Source organism: Theropithecus gelada, chromosome 12 (assembly GCF_003255815.1).
Source record: "Theropithecus gelada isolate Dixy chromosome 12, Tgel_1.0, whole genome shotgun sequence".
Lineage (NCBI taxonomy): Eukaryota > Metazoa > Chordata > Mammalia > Primates > Cercopithecidae > Theropithecus > Theropithecus gelada.
Window position 1 is genome coordinate 14,429,996 of NC_037680.1, and position 7,765 is coordinate 14,437,760.

Consider the following 7,765-nt stretch of genomic DNA (forward strand, 5'->3'; position numbering starts at 1 on the left):
CAAGCCCAGCTAATTTTTGTATTTTTAGTAGAGACAGGGTTTCACCATGTTGGCCAGTCTGGTCTCAAACTCCTGAAGATTTCATATATATGTGAGATTATACAATATTTTTTTTCTGTGTCTGGCTTATTTCACTTAGCATAACATCCTCCAGATTCATCCATGTTGTGGCAACTGACAGAATCTCCTTTTTAAAGACCAAATAATATTCCCCTGCATATACATCACATTTGCTTTGTCCATTCATCTGTTGATAGACACTTCAGTTGTTTCCATATCTTGGTTATTGTGAATCATGGTACAGTGAACATGGGAGTGTAGATATCTTTATGAGGTGATGATTTCATTTCCTTTGTGTATGTACCCAGTAGTGGTATTGCTGCATCATAGTTCTGTTTTTAATGAGTAATCTCCATACTGTTTTCCATTATGTCTGCACCAATATATAACATCAACAATGTACAAAAGTTCCCTTTTCTCTACATCTTTGCAAATTTTGCTATTTGTTAACTTTTTGATAACAACCATCCTAATGGGTGAGAGGTGATATTTCATAGTGGTTTTGATTTGCATTTTTCTTTTCTTTTTTTTTTTTTTTTTTGAGATAGAGTCTTGCTCTGTTGCCTAGGCTGGAGTGCAGTGGTGCAATCTCGGCTCACCAAAACCTCTGCCTCCTGGTAGCTGGGATTACAGGTGCCCACAACCATGCCAAGCTAATTTTTGTATTTTTAGTAGAGATGGGTCCGCACCATGTTGGCCAGGCTGGTCTCGAACTCCTGACCTCAGGTGATCTGCCCACCTCAGCCTCCCAAAGTGCTGGGATTACAGGCATGAGCCACCACGCCAGGACTGATTTGCATTTTTTCTAATGATCAATGATGTTAGGCACCTTTTCGCATACCTGTTGGCCATTTGCCATTTTTATGTCTTCTTTGGGGAAATGTCTATTCAGGTCCTTTGCCCATTTTAAAAATCAGGTTGTTTTTCTACTATTGAGTTGTATTAGTTATTTATAAAATGTGAATATTAATCCCTTTTCAGATATATGGATTACAGAAATATTTTTCCTATGCGTAGGCTGTTGTCTCCTTTTGTTGATTATTTCCTTTTGCTAAAAAGCAGACGTTTTTTAGTTCGATATAGTTCCATTTATCTGTTTTTGCATTTGTCACCTGAGCCTTTGGTGTGATGCGCTCTCATTTTTAAGGTGAAGTGTCTTTCCCCATCTTAGCTGGGCCATGATAATGGGCTGAAACAGAGAAGGGTCTGGAGTGGAGACCAGGCACTTCACAGAGCATCTGTGTCTCCCAGGGGAGTTGAGGTTTGGTGTTTGGGAAGAAAGAAGGGGCATACTTCTGGGAGTAAGCTAGGAGCTTTATTCTCTAGCCACTCAGAAATGAGCAAGAGATCAATTTCCCTAAATTCCCCTGGGTGCAAGATTGGTTCTGGTTTTGAAGTGTCATGACACCCAGGAATAGAGTCCCAGATTTAAGCTGGTGATTTGTATGTTGTTGTGTCAGTCCTAGTGATCTCTTTGCAGCTGTTGGCAGATGTAAACAGTCCATTGCCATATGGACTCCTTATACCATTTCAGCATTTGCCAAGGCAACAATTTCATTGTCTGTGTATGATTTCAGAGGAGAGCAAGTAAGACTTAAAAGAAAGGCAAGAAACGTTAGCCCAGGTGTCCTTCACCTGGAAGAGGGCCAGTGGATACATTAATGAATAGGTTGGATTGTGGCAGCCAAGACCAAATTCTGAGACTGTGGATAATTTTCTTTCTGCCTAGGGTAGATCTGTAATCTTTTTCTTTGCTGTATCATTTTTTCACAAGTCTGAGCAAACATAAGCTAACATTGAGCTTCTGGTTCTGATCACAGATAGGTTTCTGAGTGTGCAGCATCTGTTGGATGGATAAGTAGTTTGTGCTCAACGTGTTCTTAGAGGAGTGATCCAACACTGGTGTCAGGGCCATCAATTAGACAGTGGGAGAGAGGAAGTGGAGAGGCAGCGATGAGGGTGGTAATTACACACGACAGTACAGTTGACCCCCAAGAGCAGGTGGCAGGGGCAAGTGAAATTCTAGGCTCTGTCACTCAGAATTCATTTTCGCTGTTGTGTTTAGGCCTGAGGGGATGCTCATTGATCTGGAAGAGACTGTCTACATTGTTTTATTAATATTAATAATAAGGATAATAAGAAAATAATGTATTTACTGTAGAAGGGTATTTTCCTTTCCTTTTAGTTGCTTAAAAGTCACTGTTATCATTAAAACCCATCCCTCTTTTTTCAGTCATGAACCTGAGTCATATTCTTTCTGTAAAATGTATACACACACGTATATCCAGATATATGTGCAACAGTGAGAAGATCAAGATCTAGATCTCCAGTATGAGTCCAATCTTTACTGCTTCCGGAGAACTGAACCATGGTTAAGCCCTTTGCAGCTCTAATATTCCCATTCTTCAAAATCACCTTCCACAGAGGTACCATTATTGCTGTTTCACAGCTTTGGAGATAAAGACCCAGAAAAATGAAATGACACCCAAGACCTGGAAGCAGATTTCTACAGCCTTCCCAGTTCTGTGGCCGTTTTCAGCTTCATTCTGAGCTATGGTTCGCTTCTGTCCCCTTTGTCTCTAGAATCTGTCTTTCCCAGTGACTCAGCTTTGCTTTTGGTCCTCAGCAGAGTGAGAAGACCTCGGAGTTGTGCTGGGTTCCTCAGTTCAGCCCTGAGCAGCACAGAGGTGAGTGGGGAGCAGATAGCAACACAAAGGGTCCATTCAGACACTTCTTACCGTGATAGATCCTGATGTGCAGTTGATGCCCAGGACAGATAGAGGTCTTGGGAGAAGCTGAGGTTTCTTTCTTTCTCTCTTTCTTTCTTCTTTCTTCCTTCTTCCTTCTTCTTTCTTCTTTCTCCTTTCTCCTTCCTCCTTCCTTCCTTCCTTCCTTTTTTTTTTTTTTTTTTTTGGAGTCTCACTCTGTCACTCAGGCTGCAGTCCAGTGGTGCGATCTCAGCTCACTGCAACCTCTGCCTCCCAGTTTTAAGCAATTCTCCTGCCTCAGCCTCCTGAGTAGCTGGGACGACAGGCATGTGCCACCACGCCTGGCTAAGTTTTTTATTATTATTTTTTCTTTAGTAGAGATGAGGTTTCACTATGTTGCCCAGGCTGATCTCGAACTCTGCCTGCCTTGGCTTCCCAAAGTGCTGGGATTACAGGCATGAACCACTACACCCAGCCTGCCTTCTAATTTCACTGAGGTTATAAAACAACATTGCTGAACTTTAAATCCTAGCTTTCATGACCCTGAGCATTTTCTTCTTCCTTTTTTGTCATTCTCTTCCTTGAAGACCAAGTCACCTGATCCTTCAGCTTGAGGTGTTCCAGGTGATAAGAAAAGACAAAATATCAGAAACACCTCTATCCTCTATCCCTTCATTGCATTTTTTATTACTGGTGTGTAGAAAAGTAACTACTCCTTTCTTTCAACATGCTGTGGGGGCCTTTGTCTGTGCCAGCATCACCAGATCAGACTTCTTAATGAGCAAGAGTCAAAAAAGAAAACAAAAGAGTAAATTGACTTTTTACGGGGAAACAGGCCATTCCTCACAAGCCATTAAAGATTCTGTCATCCAAAATATCCCTATCCTGTTGACCTTGTTTACAGATTTCATGAAAAATACATCATTGCAACATTGATGTATGGGCCCTGTAGCATTCAATTTCTGGAAAGCATCTATACCTGATGGGGATGCTGGTCAGGCATTCATAAACACGGGGGCAGTATAAATAAGACGACGCCCTGTGGAATATAACGTACACAGAAGCTTTTTGAAAAGCTCAGATCCTTTGGAAATAAGGCAATTTGGCGCTCTATCTGGGCTCTGAATGAAATAATGTTTTGGGCGGGGGAGGCAGGTAATAAAAGCGACAATTGTGAAGCGTTACTGGCAATTTTCTTATTTTTACCGCAAGCTGGGCGTACATTTGTCTTCATTGTCACAATGCCTGTGTTGTTTACAAGGAAGACAAGGAAGCAGGAAAGCTTATTCAGTTCTCTTGGCTGAGGAAACACCATTTCCTCATCACGAACCCAAAATCACATCTCACGCAGGAATTAGGCGGCACTGGTTGCTTTAGATGTGGACATGTTTGGAACGTTACTTTGGTACTTTCCCCACCTGGCTGGCAAGGTGGAAATACCTGGTGAGAGCCCACGTGAGTGTGACGTCATCACATACCCGGCCATGTCCCCAGCATGAGGGTTCAGTTGGCTGGATATTGAGAATGACTGTGGGGTCCTGCCTTTGACAGTTTGGAAAACCTTTATCAATTTTTCTCTTCCTTCAGGGGAAACAAATAGTGGTTGCAGGAATCGTGGAGTCTGAGTGACAGTTGTTCAACTCCTCTACTGTGAAGAATAATGCAGATAGAAAAGCATGATTCTGTATCCAGGCCTTCGTCTATCCATTATTCAATCTTGATTGGCAGGGCAAAGCACAAAACCGGGAGTTACGGTGCTCACAGAGTGCCTCTCACATGTATTGGATGAGGAACCAGATGGAACTGTAATCTTTCTTTGTGCTTCGGAGAAAAATCAGCCCAGCCCTTTCAATTGGAGGTGTTTACTGGGGGAATGCAGCTGGAAGGATAAGGCACACACACACAAACAAATCTAAATCTAAAATGCAAGGGACTTCGGAGGTGGAGACGGACTGAAATCCCAGCTCGGAGCTTGCAAATCCTCAGCAACCGAAGAGCAACCTTCTGTGCATCTCATCCTCGTTTATGAACAATCAACAAAGCAACTGCAGGTGATCTTGGCTGATGCCGCAGAGGCCTCTCAGATGGCCGGGCCCTTGAAAACTTATTCACCACCTCATTAAAGCAATTTCAAAATCAATTCCGGATTTGACAAGCCGTCAGTACATTGTTGCTTCTCCATGATGGGAGTGACATGTTAACAGCAATTAGACTTCTGCACACACACGTCGGAGCCTGTTCAGCATATTCTTTATTAGAAAAGCCTAAAAAGCTTTATTATAATCATCTAACCTGGGGTCATGGACACATGCTCTATGATCTTTGCCTCTGTTGGCAGTTGCCTCGGTGAAATTTTGCCTATTGTCCATAGAGATTAAAAGGACGTGCTTACCCCAGATGCGATATTGAAAAATCAAAGGTCAGAGCAAAGCTTGTGGTGACCTCCATGTTTTTTAATACAAGTGATAGGAGCAATCAGATTAGCATGAACAGATATTGCTCCTTCTAACAGATGGAGCAGGATTCTTATGCAAATAAGGGAGGACAGGCTAAGATAATTTGGTGACAATATTCTGGGAGCAGGAGTGGATGGCAGAGACTGGACTCCAGTTAAGCAGCGGTATATCAGTCATTTGCCTCATAGAAAACCACTTCCTTCTCTAGTATAATTAGTTTCTCCTGTTTGGAATGGTCTCCTTTGCAGCCAGCTCTATTAGGCAGTGGAGGTCTTCAGAGGGAGCTGACTTCTCTGTATCACAAGCCCTGCAGAATCCACTGAAAAAGTATAGAGTTGGGCACGGTGGCTCAAGCCGGTAATCTCAGCGGTTTGGGAGAGTGAGGAAGGAAGATTACTTGAGCCTAGGAGTTCGAGACCATGGTGGTGCACACCTGTAGTCCTAGCTACTCAGGAAGCTGAAGCAGAAGGATTGCTTTGCTTAAGTCCAGGGGGTCGAGGCTGCAGTGAGCTATGATAGACTCCACTGTACTCCAGCCTGGGAGACTAAGTGAGACCATCTCTGAAAATAAAAATTTAAAAAAGAAAAAGTGTAGAATCATCTGATTTTCCCAAGACTCAACTAGCCAAATGAGATAAAATAAGCCTCAAATCTTACTGGATCCCATTATGTCTGGGGGGTTCTCTTATAAAAGTCTCCCTGTGCCCCCATACAGTTCCTTTCTGGTCTTCTCTTCTGATTGCTGCTTTGATGGCTACTGTTTGAGAATGGTTTTATGCACAGTGTCCAGTATGAGGAAAGCTTGTATCTTACAATAACCTTTTATTTAAGGACTTTTATAATCCTCACTTTGAAAATGGGGAAACAGAGGAGTGGCAAGTTTCAGTCAGTTGTCCGGGATCTCCTAGCTAGAAGGTAGGAGGCAAACACAGGTAGTTTGGCTCAGATCTTCAATGGTAAACCATCACCCTATGCTGTCTCTTTTTTCTTTTTCTTTTTTTGAGACGGAATCTTGCTCTGTTGCCCAGGCTGGAGTGCAATGGTGCAATCTCAGCTCACTGTAACCTCCGCCTCCTGGGTTCAAGCGATTCTCCTGCCTCAGCCTCTTGAGTAGCTGGGATTACAGGTGTGTGCCACCATATCCGGCTAATTTTTGTATTTTTAGTAGAGACGGGGTTTCACCATGTTCAGGCTGGTCTCGAACCTCTGACCTGATGATCCACCTGCCTCAGCCTCCCGAAGTGCTGAGATTACAGGTGTGAGCCACTGTGCCTGGCCTACTGTCTCTTTAATAAAGCTGATCTCAACCCAAGGGGGCTGCCTTCCCAAGCTCTTAAGATTGTAATGGCTTCAACTTTCCAAGTAAGTGTTTGCTGACTCACTGATTAACTGACTAACTGAAAGAATGAATGCTGATTGACTTTAGGACAACCAAATTCAAGCAAAGATATATATTTCAAATTCCCAGGCATGTGGGTTTGCCTACACCGATCAGCTGGTTTAAAAGTGCAAACAACCCTCAACCCTGCAGTCCATTGCTCTTCTCTGCTTTATGTTTCCCTATAACTCTTGTAACCACTGACATATGACATATTTTATTTGTCTAACTCTCCCACTAGAATATAACTTCCAGCAGGGCAAGAATTTTTCAATGGTTTGTTCACTGCTGTATCCTCAGTGTTAGAACAGTACCTGCCACAAACTGTGGTCTTGATAATTATTGAATACATGAAAGGATTATTAGGTATTTCAGGCATAAATGGGATAAGAAGTGTACTCTATCTTTGGTTCAGAAATATATCCTTAGACCTATGTGCTTTAATGATAAGAAATATAGCATTAAAAAGCTGGAAGGAACTTCAATGCTCATCTGTGCTCTTTGTCATTTTCAGAATAAGTCACTTGCTTTTGGTAACACCAAGCTGGTGGCAGAACCAGAATGAAAACCCTTTAACTGGAGTCTTCCCAAACCATGGCCCACCTGTGTAGTGTGAACAGATCTAGGGATTTCTTTTTCCACTTAGCTTTTTGTTAAAAGCTGTCTTCGAAAACCCCCAATTGGCCTGATGCTGCCCCCTGCCCCCAGTTTGGGCTGCTTCCCAATTGGCTGACTCTGGGGGCTTTAGAGGGTCTCTGTGGTTTTGTTGGATCAGGGGGTTGCTAGCTGTTGCTTTTGAAGCAGTCCTGTTCATTGCCGATTTCCTTTAGGCATTTGTTTTTGAAGCCAAGGCTTCAAAGGCAAGCAACATTTGAAATTCCTCAGCTATTCATCCAGTTGGAGAAGCTACATGCAAACCCTCAAGAAGCCATTTGTTACTTTCACTGGGTTCAGAATAGATAAGCTAGAAGCCACCATTTGGGAGGATGGGCTGACACCGCACTTTGAGGAGTGGTGTTTCTGCAGAGGGTCTGCTCAGGGTTAATATTTTGATTTGCAGTTTCCCAGAGAGGGGCTGTAGTGAAATAGAGTGTGGAAATTGCCATGTGTGTTTGTATGTGTGTGTATGTGTGCTTTTGTTTTTTTTTCTTTTTTTTTGATGG